At 43.2% G+C, this 21251-nt stretch overlaps 1 long non-coding RNA gene across 2 annotated transcripts; it reads right to left on the bottom strand.

Moving 5' to 3' along the window:
- Positions 1 to 9715: 9715 nt before the first annotated feature.
- On the bottom strand, positions 9716 to 13390 carry LOC127294765 (uncharacterized). 2 transcript variants are annotated; one of them, XR_007847013.2, is made up of 3 exons: positions 13162 to 13390; positions 12527 to 13058; positions 9716 to 12442 (listed from the first exon to the last, which is right to left on the bottom strand). It is a non-coding gene; the product is annotated as an uncharacterized lncRNA (long non-coding RNA). The 2 variants fall into 2 exon arrangements; XR_007847012.2 differs by having other exon boundaries at positions 9716 to 13058.
- Between the last annotated feature and the right edge of the window lie 7861 nt (positions 13391 to 21251).

A 21251-nucleotide genomic window follows, 5' to 3' on the forward strand; every position in this document is an offset into this window, starting at 1 on the left:
CTTGTGCACTTTTGCAACTATTAATAGGTTAGTCCCTTAAAACTTATACTAATTGGTGTAAAACAAGCATGGAACATCAAAAATTATAGATACGTTTGCGACGTATCAACATCCCCAAGCTTAACTCCTGCTCGTCCTCGAGTAGGTAAGTGATAAAAAGAATAATTTTTGAGGTGACATGCACCTACAAAGTTCAAAGGATGACTAGATACAAATAATTTAAGAACAAGTAATAACACATTCATGATTCAATCAATAATAATTTTGGGACAATGCACATAGAACTAAGAATGACAACTATGCTCTCATAAGACGGTGCATATAACTTAGAAGATGAAGACTCAACATAAAAGTAAAAGAATGGCCCTTCGCAGAGGGAAGCAGAGATTAAACATGTGCTAGAGCTTTTTATTTTGAAAACATAGAGATATAAAATTTTAAGAGAGGCAATTATGTCAACGGTAGCAATAAGTAATATAGGTTATGTATAAAACTTCCTATAAGTTGCAAGCCTCATACATCGAATACTAATAGTGCCCGCACCTTGTCCTAATTAGCTCGGATTTCCATGGATTATCATCGCATTACATATGTTTCAACCAAGTTTCACAAAGGGGTACCTCCATGCCACCTGTATAAAGGTCTAAGGAGAAAGTTCGCATTGGATTTCTCGCTTTTGATTATTCTCAACTTAGACATCCATACCGGGACAACACGGACAACAGACAAATGGACTCCTCTTTAAGCTTAAAGCTTTTGGCAACATAAATTTCTCATAAGAGATTTTTGAGATTTTAATGTTCATGCTGAAACTTCCACCATGTAAACATGGCTTTGGTTAGCGGCCCAATGTTCTTCTCTAAAATATGCATACTCTAATCTTTTATTATGGTTATCTCCTTTACTTCATACAAGACGGACATGCATAGTAACTCACATGATATTTATCAAAAATATGATGATCGTGTCCCCATGTCAGCATGGTTGCCACACAACAAGCAACTTATAAGAACTAAGATACATAAGTGACATATTCCTCACCACAATATTTTTTAGGCTACTTTCCCATGAGCTATGTATTGCAAAAACAAGGAATTATTTTGAAGGTTTAAAGGTAGCACATGTAAATTTACTTGGAGTGGCGGTGAAATACCACATATAGGTAGGTATGGTGGACACTTTTGGCATATTTTGGTTTTTGGTGGTTGGATGCACGAGTAGAGATCATACTCAGTACAGAATGAAGGCTAGCAAAAAGAAAGATAGCGACCAACTAAGAGAGCAATAATGGTCATAATCATGCATAGCGACAAAACTTATTAATTAAAGCATATGGTGATATTCAAATTCTAAACTAAATGATCAATTCAACCCAATTGAAACATCAGAGGAGATCTTTCATTTGCATCACTATTAATATGAAACCTTTTTACTCGTATCCAACACCAATCAACTTATTTGAAACAACTCCCATTTATAATATTTATTAAAGATCAGAGAGATAATCATATATAACTGAAGCATACTAACAAGCTCTGAACAAAATAGGAGTGAAAAACCAGAGCTAAACACAGTACTAGCAAAAATAAAACGCTCGTTGAACAATAAGAGTGAAAACTAGAGCGTTCATACAATTAAAACGGAGCGTGTTTCTCTCCCAAACAAACATGGTATGATGGTGCCCACTTTATTGAAAATAAAATACACAACAGAAAATAAAGACGCTCCAAGAATAACACATAGTATATGAAGTAATAAAAATATAGTGAACAGAAACAGTTTGACGCTTGTACTTCTTGAATATATCTTGGGTGACATGGGCATCCCCAAGCTTGAGATTTTATCCATTCTTCATCTCATCTCATCATTCTTCTTTCCTACACTTGAAAAACTTTCTTCATACAAAACTCATCCCAAATCTCATTAGCAGCGTTAGTGCAATGATAATGTTAATCAAATCTATAAAGTTCAATATGACATATGAAAATCATTTTAATAAGCATTAGCTACTGTAGCACAACTTCAATAAGGTTCTTTGACCAAGAGAACTCAAAAAGGTGGGCAAAAAGATGCAAATGCAAAACAGTGCAAGAATCTGTCAAAACAGAACAGTTCGTAAAAATTGATTTTTGAAAAATAGTTACGCTGCGTAACTCGAAAAACTCTGAACTAATGAAAGTTATATAAATACCTGGGGAAGATGCTCGTAAATTGGCAGCTCAAACTTACGTTCTGGTGATTTTTGGAGATTTTTCTCGTGACGAACCAGAAACAGTAAACAAGATTGCAAATCCCCCAAATACCACTTTCTTACCATTAGAGGCAATTTTTGGCACAAAAACAAAACAAACATGATAAGGAGAGGTCATTACAGTAGTAATGACTTCCAAGACTCAACAAAGCAGTAAATAACAGAAATATAAACATATTTGGTTGTCTCCCATAAAGCTCTTTCTTTATAGCCATTTAAGATGGGCATGATTATTTGATGGAGCTCTCAAACCCCCTTTTTTTGTTGTTTTCCAATTATAAGTGAAACTGACAAAGAAACAAGAACCAAATAAAGAACCTAATAAAACTAAATAGGATAAAACCAAAGATAATAAAAGCAACTATATACAATGCTTACATGTGGATGGGTAATATTGAGTTTGAAGGAGACAACCTCATGTTGGTTGATGAATACGGGGATTGCCTTAGGCATCCCCAAGCTTAGATATTTGCATCTTCTTGAATATTCTCTTGGGATCCATCTACACATCCCCAAGCTTGAGCTCTTGCATCATCTTTCTCATCTCATATCACCATATTGATTGGAACTTAAAAACTGCATCCACATAAAGCTTCTCAAAACTCATTAAATAAAATCCACAAGTGTTCAAGTATCCCTAATTTTAATAAAATCTACCAAATATTTAGCCACTGTAATACTGAGGTTTCTTATTATTTCAATCGTACGTCGAAAACGAAGGAAACTTTTGAATCCTAAGTACAATATTTAAACAAAGAGAATAGAAATCTGTCAAAACTGAACACTCTATAAAGATGTCACTCAATGAGATAGTTACGTAGCTCAAATCGAAAAACTCATGATTAATGAAAGACAGATCATAACCTCAGGTCTATGCACAAAATAATTTCAGATCAAAATGCCATACTGAGATTTTTCACGAATTTTTGCAGCACAGCACAGGAAATCTGTCTCAACAGAATCTGTCCGTAAAGATTGAATTATTAGATCTGTCTACGTACCTCAAATCAGAAAAGTCAGAACTAACGAAAGTTAGATAGCAAGCACTACTATGCACTCATGAAATTTCAGATCAAGATCACGTTCTGGTGATTTTTAAAATTTTCTACAGTGGAGCACAAGAAATCTGTTTTTCTAGGCAGCATAGTGACAAACTTGCATAACAAACTAGGGGTTATCTATACATTCTATTTACAGCGGGATATGTACACTATATACACTATATACACTATTTACAAGTTTTTAATGAAAAACTTCCATGGAAAGAATTATTTTGGTTTCGCAGGCATGAACACAAGTGTTTAAGGTCGACCCCCACTTCACCATTACTCATCTTTCCAATCACTATTCTTCGCATTCCCTATCCATACAATAGATAGAGAACAACTAGGTACAGGAACTAAAACTACTTAGAGATAAAGAAAACAAGTGCACACGAAAATATTCACCTACGCTATGGCTCCCCGGCAACGGCGCCAGAAAAGGTCTTGATATCCCACAAGTATAGGGGATCGTTTGTAGCCTTTTCGATAAGTAAGAGTGTCGAACCCAACGAGGAGCTAAAGGTAGGATAAACATTCTCTCAAGTTCTATCAACCACTGATACAACTCTACGCACACTAAGTGTTTGCAATATCTAGGAAATAAAACTAGAGCGATAACGGGTATGAGAGGTGACTTTGCAGAACAATAAAATACACGGAATAAATGTTAATGCTGAAGCAATAAAACAAACTAAACTAACAGTACCATGAGTGTGGAAAGGCGGTGGTAATAGTGGTGGCTTTGTCCAAGATCAATTAGTGAGGATCTTGGGTTCAATGTCTTTGATGCAGCTTTCTATGTAGGAGAGGCTAAATATACATGCTCTCCCTCCGGGATTACAAGTACTATATGATTGGCTTGCTAGCAAACATCCGTAAATACTAGCAAGCATTAAGGTTTCCCCAACCATAGCCTTAAGTAAATGGTCCTCTTACTCCCATACATGCAACTATCTGGTTCGCGTCCTCAGGTTTCTGTCACTCCGGAAGAACTTCCCCCTTCTAGTATACAAGTACTACCAACCCTATGGTGCTTGATCCATGCGCGCACAAATATAATGTGCACCAAGGACGGTAACATATCAACATACAACTCTAATGAACCAAAGAGAAACAACCAATCAATCAATGAACAAATAAACTATGGCAACATGACATAGATCATAGGATTATAACTTATAGCATCAAACACCATGTTTACATAGGGCGGTACAGAGGTTTGTGAGAGGATGGACCACTGAATACAATGAGGAGTTGGTGATGGAGATAAAACCAGAAGAACGGATAAACCAGCACTTGCTTAAAACATATAAATTACATTAACTGTTTAAGATAGTCGAGTTGTTTCCGCCTTGACAGTTTTATGTTGTTCAACTGCTGCATAGTTTCAGATTTAAAACATTAGTTCAAAGGCCGTTTTTGTTCCGCCTTACATTTGTTCGTTGAACATGATCAAAGAAACATTTAATACAAATGTGTTTTTATGTTTATGTTTATGTATCAGGTACACATGACGCTTGGACCTTCAACAATCCTTGAACTAAGGTGTTTTCAAGTAGGCCTAGCACTTGCACGAAGCCCAGGGGAAGCTAGCCGGATCCATATGAGAGAAGGTTAGGCGGATCCGTAGCATGCATAGCTGGAAAAGCAACTTGAGTCTTGATTTCGCTATGCTTAGCCGGAACCAACCTCGGGGGCTGCGATTTGATCTTACGTGAAAAGTGTGCTTCCATTCGAGTATCAGTGCTGGAAATTTTCGCCTAGATGCTTGGGATTTACGCTATTTCTAAGTCACATATAAAGATAAAGCTACTCTAAGAGCTCCAAGCCGGATTTTCAAGTAAATTCACCTTGGTGCTCGGGGGCTACATCGATGAAGTTCTTTTTGGAGCAACAAGCCGAAAAATTTCCACCTTGACGCTTGGGGGCTAAGTTTTTGAGCATCGAGTCTCCTTGGAGCAAGCCGACTCAACGCTCGGAGGCTACATATGGTTATGTCAAGAAAATTTAGAAGATGGCGAAAATCCGGCTAACTAGCCGGATCCGCACCTGAATTTTGGTAACCGGATCCGCACCTCAATTTTTGGTAGCCGGATCCGCACCTCAATTTTTGGTAGCCGGATCCGCACCTCAATTTTGGTAGCCAGATCCACACCTGAATTTTGGTAGCCGGATCCGCACCTCAATTTTGGTAGCCGGATCCGCACCTCAAGTTTTGGTAGCCGGATCCACACCTATATTTTGGTAGCCGGATCCGCACCTACATTTTGGTAGTCGGATCCGCAACTATATTTTGGTAGTTGGATCCAGACCTATATTTTGGCTAGTCAGATCCGAACCTACATTTGGCTAGTTGGATCCATACCGTAGATTACGTTGGATTGTATCTCCGAAGAATTTGACCAATGGATCATGAAGTTTCCGACCAATACTTGGTTGGAGATATGAAGTTTGGAGTCCTTCAAGATTCTCTATTATTCGCTCCAGCCAAAGGATGAAGATACATGCGCAAGCTGAGCTGGACGGAAGAACAGTGAATCTTGGAGAACTCCGGGGGCTACTGTTGTGGATATACTTCATAGGTATACCATCGACATGGTCCGATTCCGGCAAGCCGGGTGGCACACAGATGTTGGTGATGGCATATGGCCCACCGGGCGGCCCAGTTGATGTTGATCAAGATGGAAGATATCCAGCCCAGGAACAAGGAGCCGGATCCCAATCGGCCTACGAAGGTAGCCGGAACCGAACTGACCTAATGAGGTAGCCGGATCCGAACCGACCTACTGAGGTAGCCGGATCCGAACCGACCTACTGAGGTAGCCGAATCCGAACCGACCTACTGAGGTAGCCGGATCCATGACGACAAGTTAGGCATAGGTGGATCCTTGACGTACACGGCAATGTAATATTCCGTAGTTAGGCAACTTGTATTCCGGGTAGGACTCTCCATAGAAACCCTAGATCCGGGCGCCTATATAAGCCGGATCCTGGGAGCCCTTAGGGCAGATCTCGAAGGAGAGACGAGACAACCACAACTCATTATAATAACGCGAAAGCGCCCAGATAATTCCAGACAAGCAGCAATAGGCCCTGTCTTCGAGCAGGTGTTCCGAACCTGGGTAAATCGCGTACCACCGTCCCGAGGACTCTCCGCCCTATGGCCCCTACTTCTTCTCCCCTCCATGAGGATCCCTCCTCTGGAGTACCGTCGAATAGGCAACGAAAACAGCCCACCTTGGTCGGTGGATGATCTTCATGGGCCCCTGGTTGGGCCGTAGGAGGTAACATAATATTGGTTACCCGAAGGGTAATTCCCACATCATCGGTGGCCGTTGGCCGGTAGATTGACGAGTAGGCTCTCACAGCGAACCTGAAGTTTGACGTCCCACACCCCATGGTGGGCGCCACTCTCGTGGATGTGACCATAGCATGTGCTATAGGGTGCAACACTTCAGAAGTGTGGAGCAAGGGAGACGTAGCCATCTACAGACCGAGATTGTGCAAAGACACGATTTTACCGAGGTTCAAGCCCTCCGGAGAATAGGAGGCCTACTTCCTGCTTGTTTGTATTGATTGGAGATATTATAGTGGGGTGGCTCAAGATTCGAGTATGGCGGCTGTGAGCTAGTAAGGTGGTGATTAAATCGTTCTAGGGTTCCACGCAGTGGGTTTACATGAACATCCCCAGTTAGGGTTTACAAGGATAGCGGTGAATCGGTTAGCACCACACATGTCTAATGGGCTTTGGCCCTACTCACCTTGGCGTCATCCAGATCCATTCACGGGCGACCTCCCAGATCCGGTCAGTATGGTGAGTGGCTTCCATGTACTGGCCTAGCTGCTCTAGCGAGTGCTTCTGGTAATGGAACCCATGGGCCACATCCCCATCAATCATCCTCATTCAACAGAGCTATCCTGGCTTTGCGATTTAAAATATCAATAATTCTCAAGAAACAGTCTTTTTCTATCTTATATGTATCACTTAGATTTCGCCCCCAGCCTCCAAGAAATTGTCTTAAGATGTCGTATTTTATTTTGCCAAATTTCAAGCACATTCCATCCAGAAGAGATGTAGTTCGACTCTTTGGTTACCATCTAAGGGAACCAATCATGTTTCAGCCAGGCCAATTCAAAAGAGAAATTAGATTTATTGCCCATGAACGCCTGGTCAGCCGAATCCAAAAGAAGAGGAGTATCATCATACCCACATCTAGTCAGGGCCCTCACAAAAACCAACGAAAATTTGTGCTCCCATTCCACACTAGCAAGGATTCTATCCAATTTCTCATAGGTGGGTGAGTGTCTACGATTCGCTCAGCTAAATTGTCTACGGGAGAGTGCTAATTCTCTAAGGTCAAGACTTTCAGTAATGACATTAAAGATAAACGGTCAGCGGGTATTAAAGTTATCATTTTTTTATTATTTTCTTCTAATAATGTTGAAATCTCCTCGAACAAGAGTAGATAAAGGTTCATTTCCGTAAATTCTCAGTTACTCCCTTAGTAATTCTGGTTTTTGCTCCTCTTGAGAAGCCCCATAAACCACTACCAAAACCCACTTAAAGTTGTCAATCTTAGAGGCCATGTAAAACTTCACGCACCTATCCCCAGTAACCACATTCTGAATGGTTAACGTGGCAGCCTTAATTCCTACCAAAGTCTCCTACACCTTCCTATCGGTGGTACACAATAGCATTGGAAATTCAAGCCCTCCGAAATATGATTAAGAAAGGGTAGAAAAATTATCTCTCCTCATTTCTAAAATTGCAAAGAAATCTAGCTGATGATCTCTTATAGTATCTCTAAAACCATAACCATTTCAAAAACTTCCTTTTATTTTAACTAAATTCAGGATCACTTTTTCATACTTAAAAGAACGCTTTTACACACCACTTTTGCTACATATTCTTTCCTTTTATACACCTTGGTTATTTTGGTCTCACGGATCTGCATGATCTTCCGATCCTAGATTTTTTCGATAAAAAGAGTATATTAATATCAAAAGATATCAATTATACCCAACCTCTGCAACAACACAACACGTTAATGGTAGTACGGATGCATACAGCTAGAAAAGATAAAAGAAAACTAAGAAATAAAAGTCCCGCTATAGTACCCTAGGCCTAGCAAAATACACCCACCCCTAGACAACACCTAAAATACAGACTCTCCAAAAGCGACGCATCCAAAAAAGGAAACAGTGCACCAACACCGTCGTCTGCCGATCAAAAATCTTAGGTTTTCACCCTGAAGATAGTCCCCGTTCTCAAAACAATGCCTCATACAAGGTCATTGCCACACACAACCAGTTAATGACAGACCTTGGGTTTTCACCTTGAAAGTTAGAACTCTGAACTTCACATGTGCTGTTGCCCCACTTTCGTACCATAGCTGCGAATCCCGGAACACCAAGCAAGTTTCTCAACATCGCGGAGACTTAAACCTTCTTTAGCTAATCCCTCTTCAGAAAGGTCCGTCGAAAGGTCATTTGCACGTTCGAGAATATCAATATGCTTATGTAGGTCGGTCTTAATTTTTCCTCAAGGTTTTCAGAAAGCACAATTAGACTTCTCAGATTATCTTTCTCTTTAATATTAGCTATTGTTGATATAGTATCTGATTTGGAGGTGCCACTAAAGAAATACCCAGTTTGGACGCTCTAGATAAAACCGCATCATCTAGAACATGAAGAAAATTTGGATTTGGATGTAGTACCTGAAGAACCTTTGTTCTTTTTTTCGGTAAGATGTTGAGTACGTTCCATTTGAGTAACATCAGCATTTTCCTGACCACGAATTCGCTCACTAGTCTGGACTTCCTCCGACATAGGAGAGATCCCTCCAAAAGCAATAAGATCATCTCCTGATTGTATCGACCTCCAAGGTAAACTCCAGTACCCGCCAGGACGCAATGACAGAACTGACAGTGCTAGCAGGCAAAGAAGGACTCGAGCCATGGCAAAGAAGGACTCGAGCCATGGCCCCCTCCTGGGGACCGAGGCGAGCTAGAAATCCGTGGCTAGGAAGCCGAAAATAAAATTGAAGGGAGCACCGGGTGCATCAAGACCTGTGCTAGCCCATTTTCCACCTCTCAGCTAACTTCTCTTTTTCGTATCTCTCACACCATGCAATATATGGATCTACTAGAACATAAATGCGTGCTTTGTCGCGCCCGTCCATCTTGAAAATCGTAATAGAAACATCACAAATAACATGACAGAAAAAATAGAATGTTCCAAGTTATGGTGACTAATATAGCCATATAGGTACCTCAAACTGCATGTGTTTTCACAAGGTACCCATTGAAACTGAAGTTAATCATACATCGAATTAAACCTATAATTGTGCCTATACATCACATTATTTGTCAACCATCGCCATAACAGCACGCTTGTTTTTAGAGGAATGAACCCAGCTTAATTGTTCAAAACAACACCGCAAACATCAAGATTAAAACATTCCAAAGATTCAGGACATACAGCCTTGAACTGAGAAGTACACAAAACTATATTTGAGCCAACAAGCCGCTCCATCTGCTAATCTCCTATTGACTGCCATGAAGACTAAGAGCGCCATCATTCCAATCTAACCTTTTCTATTTCCAAACATGTTAAGTATTGCCACGAGTATAATTACATACGAACGAGCACTGGGCACCTTGCACTTACTTCATTTCTAGGCAGCACAAGAAAAAATGGAGAAGTTCAGGAACTCACACTTCTAGCATCATTCTTCATGCATACTTTACTGTCTGAATAACATAGATGAGCAAATCTGGAGGATATTTAAGGATAATCAGAAATTGTCGACCTTCATAGAAGAACATTCCCTTCAAGTTGAGGGCCATTACGTCTGGCTGCATATATTTCGCATTAAGATTAGTAAAAAACCAGTTGTACAAACAGTGTGTCCACAATGAGACATTGGGATTCCAATCAGAGCTAAGCATCTTGACAGTGATGGCAGCGAGTCACTGACTTGTGGTAGTGGGCACACTTTTCAGTTCTTAGAAGCACTAAGTAGTGACCTCTGAACTGATCATATAGTTTTTCTCTTGTACTCAACTAATAATTCCCTTCTGAAATTCAAATACCCCACGTTATAGAGATAGTATTGCCTATTTAAAACAGTTTTTCTATTGCATCACCAGTACAGCTGACTTTTGCTGCTGCTGCACCATGCTAGCAAAAGGAGCTAGTAAGCTTTCACCGGTTCAAATTGAGTAATTATCACCATATGTGGGATCGGTGGAGCAGCATTTAATATTTGATAACACAATTAATGAGTGTAACACTCGTCAATCAGCCAAAGCTAACAGATTCTCGATCTTTCAATGTAGAAAGAAATGAACTACAAAATAAGTGAATAGTAAAAGGACAGTACTTGGCGCCCCCACGATCTAAATTTCCCAGCCTCCTGGTCCATATGCTGACACGTGTCCTTTTTGCTATCGGGTAGCAAAAAAAATTACGCTTTTACTTCAGTATAGCAAAAAAGGGTTTGCCCACGAAAATAAAGTAAAACAGGTTAAGCTCGCCGGAGACCTCACCGGAGACAAGCCGGAGACCTCGTCGGAGACCCCTAGCAAAAAAATTATAATATTGTAGCAAAAACAATCTCACCGGAGACATCAACCTAGATCTCACCGTAGACCTCGTCGGAGACTTCACCGGAGACCTAGTAGCAAAAAAGTTATGCTATTGTAGCAAATCCGACCTCATCGGAGACATCGCAGCATAATTTTTGTACTAAAAGTAGCAAAACAATATAACAATTGTAGCGGAAAAATACACTATTGTAGCGGAAAAATACACTATCGGGCGGTGGCCATGGAGTGGGCCCTAACGGAGCTCCTCCGCCGGCCGGACGCCGCAGCTGCCGCCACTGAGGAGCTCGACCGCGCCGTGGGCCTGACCGGCGGCGGCGAGGACGAGGAGGGCGACGCTGGTCGCGGCGCGCAACGGCGGCCGTCCCCGATGTTGGTAGCACCGGCAGCAGTGTCGCCGTGGGCCGCAAAGCGCGGCGGCAGGATCTCCGGCGCCCGAACTCCCATCAAGGTGGCCCATGCCGGTGTGGTTTCGCCCGCCTCGCCGCGCAGCGGTGGCCGGCCCCGACGTTGGTAGCGCCCGCAGCGCCGCCGTGGACCGCAAAGCGTGGCGGCAGCCGGCCAGCGACGGCAGGATCTCCGGCGCCAGCGCCCGGTCTCCCATCACGTTGGCCATGGCGTGTGGTGGTGGGCAGGGAGAGTTGGAGAAAGAGAAAGAGGGAAAAAAGGATTAAACATAAGAACGAGTGGAGGAGGAAGAAAGCGTGGAAGGTAAGCAGTCTTGGTGGACCCTGCACGACGTCGAGAGGACACGCGGCGCACAGGGAAGGGGGAGGTTGCGAAGGATGCATCCCCTGGGGGAATCAGATCATTTTCCATAGTAAAACTAATTACCCCTTGTAGCTTACCTCTCAGTGGGCCAAGCAGGGAAAGAAACTTCACTGGGAAAGTGGTCAAATAATTATGTGTGGCATTGTATAGCTAATGACTTCTACTGTGGGAAATCATCTGCTTTTTTTTGTTCTGCTTAATAGGATCATTTGTTCTGCCAAACAGAAGTATAACTAACTAAAAAGGAATGACCAGATAATAAAAGCACTTCAGCTTCCAGCTTGTCTCACACACCATCTAATAATCACTTCTTTCTCTTTGGGAATTCTTGGGGAAAGGAGCGCAAAAGACCTGCTCTGTAGAGGGAAAAAATAGCTGAAATATTTCCTACTGTTAGGTATAAAATATCAGCTAAGCCAGAAAGAAACATGTCAAGCATGTGGCTTAAAAATGTAACTCTGGAGAACCAAATGCCATGGCAAGAAACAAGATAATATCTGCTAAGATGCTAAGCGATGTTATATACCCATACAACATATTTGACCTCTTTACGGTATCTACATGATACAATAATTTTGCTAAAATTGTATCAGACACTTAACAAACCTGGTAAAATCAATATTATATCAGAACACTCAGTGAAAATGCAAAAACAGTGATCCGCAATAAGATCTGACCAAACCTTGGCTAGGCTGTCAAAGTGAGATTATAATTTGTGAGCCAGTGGCTATCAACAAGGTTACATGGATGGTTCTCTCTATGGAGACACCCTGCATAGAAGGCCACATGGAAACATATCGGACTGGGAATTTAGAGAATTTATTAGAATAAGATCCTTACAGATGCAGAATTACCATCCGGATGAGCAGAAATCTTGGGGCCTTGGGGGTGACAACTGACCAAGTACATGGAAGTCATAGATAAATCAAAATACAAAGAGCTTCCCTGTAATATAATCATATAATTAGATCGATGGTAAGCATTTTTATTGAAGAAAATTTGAAATACAACAGGTTAATAAGAAAGCTGTTTCTGAAGATAAGTTCACTGGAAACAGGCATGGGGGATTCTAGAACTGGAATTGCCCAGCAAATATTCTGTTATATCCAAAATCGAACATATCATATAATAACTGATATTACGAGACATATCTAGCAGCACAGAAAGAAGGAGCCGTAGGGGAGTAGATCCGCAGTGTCGCAACTGCCATTCATGGTCGGGGCGCTGAACAATAGGTGACCGAGCTATCAAGGCGGCCATTGAGATCAAAGAGAAGCTGTCCCATCTGTATCCGCTCACCATTGCGATCTGTATACGCGGGAATTAGGCTGTTCAGCCTCCGGACGTTCGCCGTCGAATCGAATTCATGGCTTCTAGAAGTATCTCCTGAAACAAACAACTAATCAACTGGATGTATAAGGGGGTCGTCGATGAAATTACAAGGATAAGGGCAGTTGATAAATGCTTGATTACCCTAATTGAAGTTTACCTTATATGAGAAACCGGGCAGATCCAACGTCCAATTTAATCTAACAAGCCTCCTACTAGGAAAAATTTCCCCTCCACCACGCCTCTGGCGGGAGACCATTTGTTGGCTGCCGTCGAGGACGGTTCTGACGTGGAAGACCTCTGCGGCGACGGGGTTGTTGCTATCGCGGCCATGCGCGTCGGCGGAGCCATCGGAGCTGCAGAGACTGGGGAACACTGTTAGCATGTGTTTTGTTTGTTGCGCGTTTGGGGGTCATGGCTCCCCCAAAATAAAATTTCAGAAATTTAAAACTTAAGCAAATTCATTTAAACTTGCTATATATTACATAGATTTGAACAAAATTCGATGAAATTTAAACTAACCCTAATCTACAAGTACTTGCGGTGGCCAGAGGCGTCGTAGTACTGGTGGAAGTTGTACATATCGTCGGTGATGACCTCCTGCTTGACGCGCTCGTCGGGCTCGTCCTTCACCAGGCCGCTTGGCCCAGCCTCGCCGTCCTCAGTGAGGTCCACGAGCGGCTTGCCGGTGTCGCTGATGGACATGGTGATCGCCCTGTCGAGGTTGCCCCTCCAGGCGTCCTTGTCGTTTAGCGACGCCGCGAACGGCGCATGAAGCCCTGGACAGTCCTCGAGGTCGTCGCTGCTCGCAATGAGTCGATGTTGCGCTCGTACTCCGCCAGCAGCGCCACCTTCCCTGCTGCCTCGTCGTCCTGCTCCTCCTCCTTCACCTTCGGTTTCGGGATGAGGAGGGCGTTGCCGCCGCGCCTTTGCTGCTGCCGGCTGCAGTTGCCGCTGCGCCTCGAATTGACGGGCGTCGTCGAACTCCGGCTCCTCCTTCACCTCGCGCTTGGAGACGGTGTATGGCGCGGTGCGACGAGGACGGCGTCGATCGCGCCGGCCCTGACGAGGAAGAGTTGGAGGAGGACGAGAACGTCCTCCTCGGATGTCAGCGCGCTGTGGGAGACGGTGGCGGCGAGGACGGCGTCTCCAACCTTGAAGCGCCATTGTGGATGTCGTCGATAACGTTTTCCAGGGTGCACCTTGGAACGCCCAGAAGAGGACACGCCCGTCCTTGTTCCAGCTGTTCCGCCAGCCTCGGCCGGCGGTGTTGTTCATCTCGATGTCATCCGAAGCGCTCCAAGTCCCTTTGGGGGACGCGACTGAAGATGCTCTTAGCTCCCTCGGGCAGCGTGAGCGGCGGCCTCGCGCCCAGTCGACTGCCACCATGCAGCCGTAGGCTCCTCAGCCGGCAGGAGCATGGTGAAGAGGCGGTGCGCGATACCGCCCTGGCGGCCTGGACGTGCAGAGGGCGTCGGGGGTATCGGCGACGGTGACCCAGATGGAGGCGTCGATGGTGCGTCGCTGAAGAAGCCCTGCCAGTAGTCCGCCATTTTATCTCACGGCTGCTCTTCCTTTGAGTTTTGAGTTCTCACACGAGTCCCTTCCGCGTTTTTTTCTAGGAAACGCTGCTGATGGTTGACTGGTAGGAGACTCGTTGGATTAAATTGGACGTTGGATTTGCCCAACAACTGCAGAGGAGCCACACCCCAGAGAGAAGGTGGCGAGACATGAAACGTTTGTCCACCACCACTGAAAGTAAAGGGAGAGGAAGGAAGCCATGAATTCCCCTGCCGCCCTCTTGTTGGAGATATGCCCAAGAGGCAATAATAAAAGTGGTTATTATATATCTTTGTGTTTATGATAAATGTTTATATACCATGCTATAATTGTATTAACCGAAACATTGATACATGTGTGTTATGTAAACAACAATGAGTCCCTAGTAAGCCTCTTGTATAACTAGCTTGTTGATTAATAGATGATCATAGTTTCATGATCATGAACATTGGATGTTATTAATAACAAGGTTATATCATTATATGAATGATGTAATGGACACACCCAATTAAGCGTAGCATAAGATCACGTCATTAAGTTATTTGCTATAAGCTTTCGATACATAGTTACCTAGTCCTTTCGACCATGAGATCATGTAAATCACTTATACCGAAAAGGTACTTTGATTACATCAAACGCCACTGCGTAAATGGGTGGTTATAAAGGTGGGATTAAGTATCCGGAAAGTATGAGTTGAGGCATATGGATCAACAGTGGGATTTGTCCATCCCGATGACGGATAGATATATTCTGGGCCCTCTCGGTGGAATGTCGTCTAAATAGCTTGCAAGCATATGAATGGTTCATAAGAGACCACATACCATAGTACGAGTAAAGAGTACTTGTCAGGAGACAAGGTTGAACAAGGTATAGAGATACCGATGATCAAACCTCGAACAAGTAAAATATCGCGTGACAAAGAGAATCGGTATCGTATGTGAATGGTTCATTCGATTACTAAGTCATCGTTGAATATGTGGGAGCCATTATGGATCTCCAGATCCCGCTATTGGTTATTGGTCGGAGAGAGTTCTCAACCATGTCTACATAGTTCGCAAACCGTAGGGTGACACACTTAAGGTTTGATGTCGTATTAGTAGATATTAAATATATGGAATGGAGTTCGAATTTTTGTTCGGAGTCTCGGATGGGATCCAGGACATCACGAGGAGTTCCGGAATGGTCCGGAGAATAAGATTCATATATAGGAAGTCATTTTATAAGTTTGAAAATGATCCGGTGCATTTATGGAAGGTTCTAGAAGGTTCTAGAAAAATCCGGAATAAATCACTATGGAAGGTGGGACTCTACCAAGCTTGGCCGGCCAACCCTAGAGGGGTGGAGTCCCAGGTGGACTCCACCAAGGTGGCCGGCCACCCCCTCCCAAGGAAAGGTGGGAATCCCACCTCAAGTGGGAATCCCACCTTGGGTAGGTTTCATGTCATATGGAAGGTTTTTGTTTGGGGTCTTATTCGAAGACTTGTAGACCAAATCTTGGGTGTTCCACCTATATAATGAGGGACAAGGGGAGGGGGCCGGCCACCTCAAGCCATAGCTTGGCCGCACCCCCTAAGTGGCCGACCACCCCTCTCCCAAACCCTAGCCGCCCCACCTCCTCCACCTCTCCCGCAAACGCTTAGCGAAGCTCCGCCGGAGATCTCCATCGACACCGCCACCACGCCGTCGTGCTGCCGGGATTCAAGGAGGAGCTACTACTTCCGCTGCCCGCTGGAACGGGGAGAAGGACGTCGTCTTCATCAACACCGAACGTGTGACCGAGTATGGAGGTGCTGCCCGATTGTGGCACCGTCAAGATCTTCTACGCGCTTTTGAAAGCGGCAAGTGATCATCTTCTGCAACAACGAGAGCCTCCTCTCGTAGGCTTTGGAAATCTTCAAGGGTTAGTCTCGTTCATCCCCTCGTTGCTACCGTCTTCTAGATTGCATCTTGACTTGGATTGCGTTCTCGCGGTAGGAAATTTTTTGTTTTCTATGCAACGAATCCCTACACCTCTACCTTCCCGAAAAGAGGACGCAAATAGGCTTTTTAGGGACACATATTATAATGAGGAACTGGCTGAACCAATTGCATAGGCCAATCAAAAAATGGCGGAGCAGTTGTGGTGGTTTTGGCCCGGTTCATGGTGAGGCGCCCATATGAATTTCGGGAGAAGCGGCTCTGTTATGTTGGCAGGCTGTCATACGAGCTTGGATACTGTGAAAATGGACCATATGGTCGGTACGAGGAGTGATGATCTGGGACGTTCACCAGCACGGTCGAACGGCTCAGAGCGTCAAATCGCTGTGAGAGAGTCCTAGTGTTTTCATTTTACTGTTACTTAATAGCAGTTCACTGAAATAGTTGTGATAGGATGTGTGATAAATAGTTCCAGTTTTTTCCGAAATAAATATTATTTATTTAAAGATTTTTTTGATTTTTTTTAAATTTAAATTGACAAAAAAGATCTGAACTTTTTTTTGACAGATTGTAGTTGTAATACTTCAGTGACATGCAAAATTTTAAGTCCATAAGTTATAAATTGTAAGATACAAAAATGAAAAAAAAAGCGTGGTGCACTAAGCACATGCTCAATCATTGTAGTATCTAGATATGCATACGACTCTTTTGCTCTCAAACTCCCATATGTATCTACATACTATGTAATGAATGGTGCACACAAGAATGATGTTGAATTAGAGTAAGGCGTTCATTGCTGTTACATATAGACCAATAATTTCAGGAGGAATCCATATCAATATGATAATAATCTAAATATCAGTCTGTTGTTGGGAGCCCGCGGACAGCGGTGTGGGAGCTTGCCGATCTGCGTGGATGCTTCCATTGGGTTGTTCTCATGCCAAGACGATGTTCTGCTTGATACCTGCCCTCATTGATCTGGCCGCACCTGATGCATGTAGATTGGTGGATGGGATGAGATTCATTCGTGTGCACCCATATTTCTAGTCGTGCGGCTTCAGGAGGGAGTGACGCGAAATTTCGCCGTCTGTTGCCATCATGGGACATGTCGGTTTTTTATTTCCATGGAGAAGACAATGGCGGCTGAGGTCTGAGGTCCCCGTAATTCGAGGCAATGAAGACTTTGCTTGGTGTTTTTTGATTTGCAGCAGCGACATCAACAAGCGGGGACGGTAGCACAAAACGAGTACATAGTCTTATCTTTCTAGGTGAAAATTCAAGATCAGGCGTTAATTCGTTCTGCCTGGTAATGGCCTTGTTGAATACATTGTTTTGAGAGGGCGGACTTGCTTCATGGTGAAAATCTAAGATTTGGTCTTAATTGGTTGTGTGTGGAAATGGCTATTAAAGGTATTGTTTTGAGAGTATGGACTCTGGGTAGTGTCTTGGCAGTGTTTGTGTTGCGGCCACACGATTTTAATCACCGTAGCGAGATCTTTTGTTTTTCTTCTTCATTTTAGAAGTTGGGTTGTGTGCATCGTAATGTTTTTAGAACATTTCGTTAGTACAAAGGCCGGATATAATTGGAATCTTCGCGATATTAATATATTCACTTTATCAAAAAAAATCTTGGATCCTGCCACTGAAAAAACCTGCTAAGGAAAAAAAATCTTATATTAAAAAAGAAGGAAAGGCCAAGTACCAATGATCACTACGACGGGGAGTGTTGTTTTGGAACTAGATGAAACCCCGCGCGTTGTTGTGGGACATGCACAATTTACCGTGTTGTCAATGTGAAACTGGGAATTCTACTTTCTACACTTACAACCTTGAACAAACAAAGGGAAAAATGATTGGTGTTTTGGTAATCACATCGGATAAGGACATGTATCACACATGCATCGATGCACACGGTTGCCCCAACAGAATAGAGATTAAGAGAATGGTATGAAGCCACGTGGAGTCGTACATTTATCGGACATAATTAATCGTTTGTGAGGCATTGCCGCAAGTGGCCGCCGGCCATGATAATTGCAAATTTTGCTCGTCTTCGTCGTCTTTCCCCCATCCCACCAGCTGGTCCTCGCCTTGACTCCCAGCAACGATTCCCCGGCTTTCTTGTCTCCCATGAAACGAAATCTGAGGGGAAATATGGAAGTAGACTGTTAGGTTCATTCAATCCTAAAAACTCCTATCATAATTGGATCCAATCAAAATCAGTGTGGAATTTGAGCAGCACGCCAAGGAAAACAGAATCAAATCAGGTTGACTCCTATCACAACTGGATTCAATCAAAATCAGTGGGGACTTTTAGCAGCTCGCAAAGGAAAACCCAATTGAATCGGGGTAGGCAAAACATCAGCAGCTATCGAGCGTCAGAGCAACCTAATAGATTGACAAACATGAGTGAGACCATGAGGGGATAAAAAAGAAAAGAAGGAGGAGAATCTGAAGCGGACAGGTACCAGAGTGGAGAACGGCAAGAGAAATAGACGCGAACAGGCGAACGCGTTGGAAATCCATAGCAACACGGGGTCTTTTATAGCTGGAGGTGGAACCAAATAGATTGTTAAACCATGCAGTTTATTGTGTATTGATGAACGTGGAGCATCATGGGACGGTTTCATTTGTGGTGCAGAGGTCGGTGGCAGTGGGAGGGCCATCGGCACAGCAGCGGTGGAAAGCGTCATTACGGGAGGAACATCCTCCATGTTTTTTTTCCACCGGAGTAAAGTGCGAGCAAGTAAAGCGGGCCTCCAGCTAAACTGCGGCAACATTTCTTTTCACGGGATGATGGTTGAGCGAATAAATCGGGCTTCTACTCCAGCCCATGCAGGGGCGCCCAGGCTACGCCCAGCCCATGCGGAGAATATGCCGGAGGGAGCGACCAGCGACCAGCCACCTAGCGACGGGCGAGAACACAACGCGAGAGAATAAACGATGACGTGGCTCAGTGTGAGATCAGTAAAATGGAGCCATCTATTAAGAAAGAGAAAATATGCTTGTGTATGCCCCCTCTATTTTAAATACATCTTACACACATTATTTTTTTTTAAAGAAATAGAAATAAATATATGCATGTATATCTTCACGTGCTATCTCTCACAAAGTCGTTTCATGCAAAATTAACTTGTCATGTGGCATGTGTAGAAAACACAAATTTAGTGCTAAAAATAATGCTTTTTACAAGATAAATTTTCTCTCTTTTACATAGATCACAAAATTTATTATTTTTTCTGTGAAACTTGACGAATTCGCATATATTGAAGAGATGTACATGTAAAATATTTTGTCAAATCTTTTTAGCACTTTGAAATATAATTTTTTAGTAGAGGGAGCATATGCACCGAGAGCCGAAATGAATTTCCGGCTAGGACAGCGGTATTGTACATGGTTCCATACCTACAAACAACACTGTTCTATACACTTTTAAAAACAACCTATGGTAATTATCCTTTGTAGATCTTTCGATACAAATCGGGCTCTATGGAAATACACCTCTTGCCTACACTATGGAATATGTATGCAGGGTGCACATGACAGCCCGTTAACTTTCTATTAATGAAATTCTCTACGTTCAGTGTATATGCTTCATATGGATACGTGAGCATTTGGATGTCTAGCGTGTCTCGATCTATACCCGATTCATGCATGTAATGAAATCGTGTCTAGGAGGAACTAGGCACTTTTTTGATATAGTAGAAGCCGGATTTGGCGTGATAATTCTGAAATTCATCCCTGACAGGAATCGAACTCCGGTCGTTGAGGTGCGCCACTGCGATCCCAACCACTGGGCTAAGCCCGCGTTGCCCTCCATGCATGTAATGACGAGCCGGCCAGCGGCACAGGCTGACACATGGGATATATACAACCTCCCCGAGCTCGCTACGCACACACCGTGGTTCACGAGTGCAGGGCTGGCCCCTAGGGTGAGGCAGAAGGGCGCTCGCTCTGGGCCCTCAACATTTAGGGCCCCAGAACAAGATTTGTTCGCACATTTAGTAGAGTACACTTATATTCATACTCTTTAGGTGGTAGAGTTTGAAATAATTCTAGAAAATATAGAAGGTTGAAGTTGCAGCTTGACATGCCTATACTCCGACTCCTTCTCAAATGTGCAGAACAACGCCAACCCTCATAATTTTTTCTCCGATTATTTCTACTTCTCGTAGTCAATTCACATGCACACATGTACACAAGTAGCTATTGGTATAAATAAAAATCATGGTATATAGTTCGTGCGATCAATGGAAATAAATAGTTTCAAACGACTTCACCAAGATTTTGAAGAGCATAGATCTTTCAAATGTAAATATTATTTAGTTTGTTATTGCATTACTCTGATATTTATCTTGCTGAATAATAATATTTTTTAAGTTTTTTTATGTGTGATCAAGTGGTGAAGCTTGACCGAGATTGTTAAGGGGCCCAGAACACCAATCATGCTTAACTTTAAGTGAAATATATAAATTTAGCATAAATAAATATCTTTAAATAATTTTCTAGAGTAGGGGGGCCATCGCCCCCGGCCCATGCCCTAGGAAACTTAGCCACTATGAACAAGGGGCCCAAGGTGTCTTTCGCCCTAGGGTCGCCAAAATCTATGGACTCCTTGGGAATGGGCCAATAAATAATAATTAAATTACCCTGATAATTCTTTTTCTCACAATCTTCATTCCCACGAGCGCATATATAGCACACACCATCGCGGCAGCAAAGTTCACGGACGCGTCATGGAGTGTCACAAAGACAAATTGCTGATGTGTTACACCA

This window comes from Lolium perenne, chromosome 4 (genome assembly GCF_019359855.2).
Source record: "Lolium perenne isolate Kyuss_39 chromosome 4, Kyuss_2.0, whole genome shotgun sequence".
NCBI classification, from domain to species: domain Eukaryota; kingdom Viridiplantae; phylum Streptophyta; class Magnoliopsida; order Poales; family Poaceae; genus Lolium; species Lolium perenne.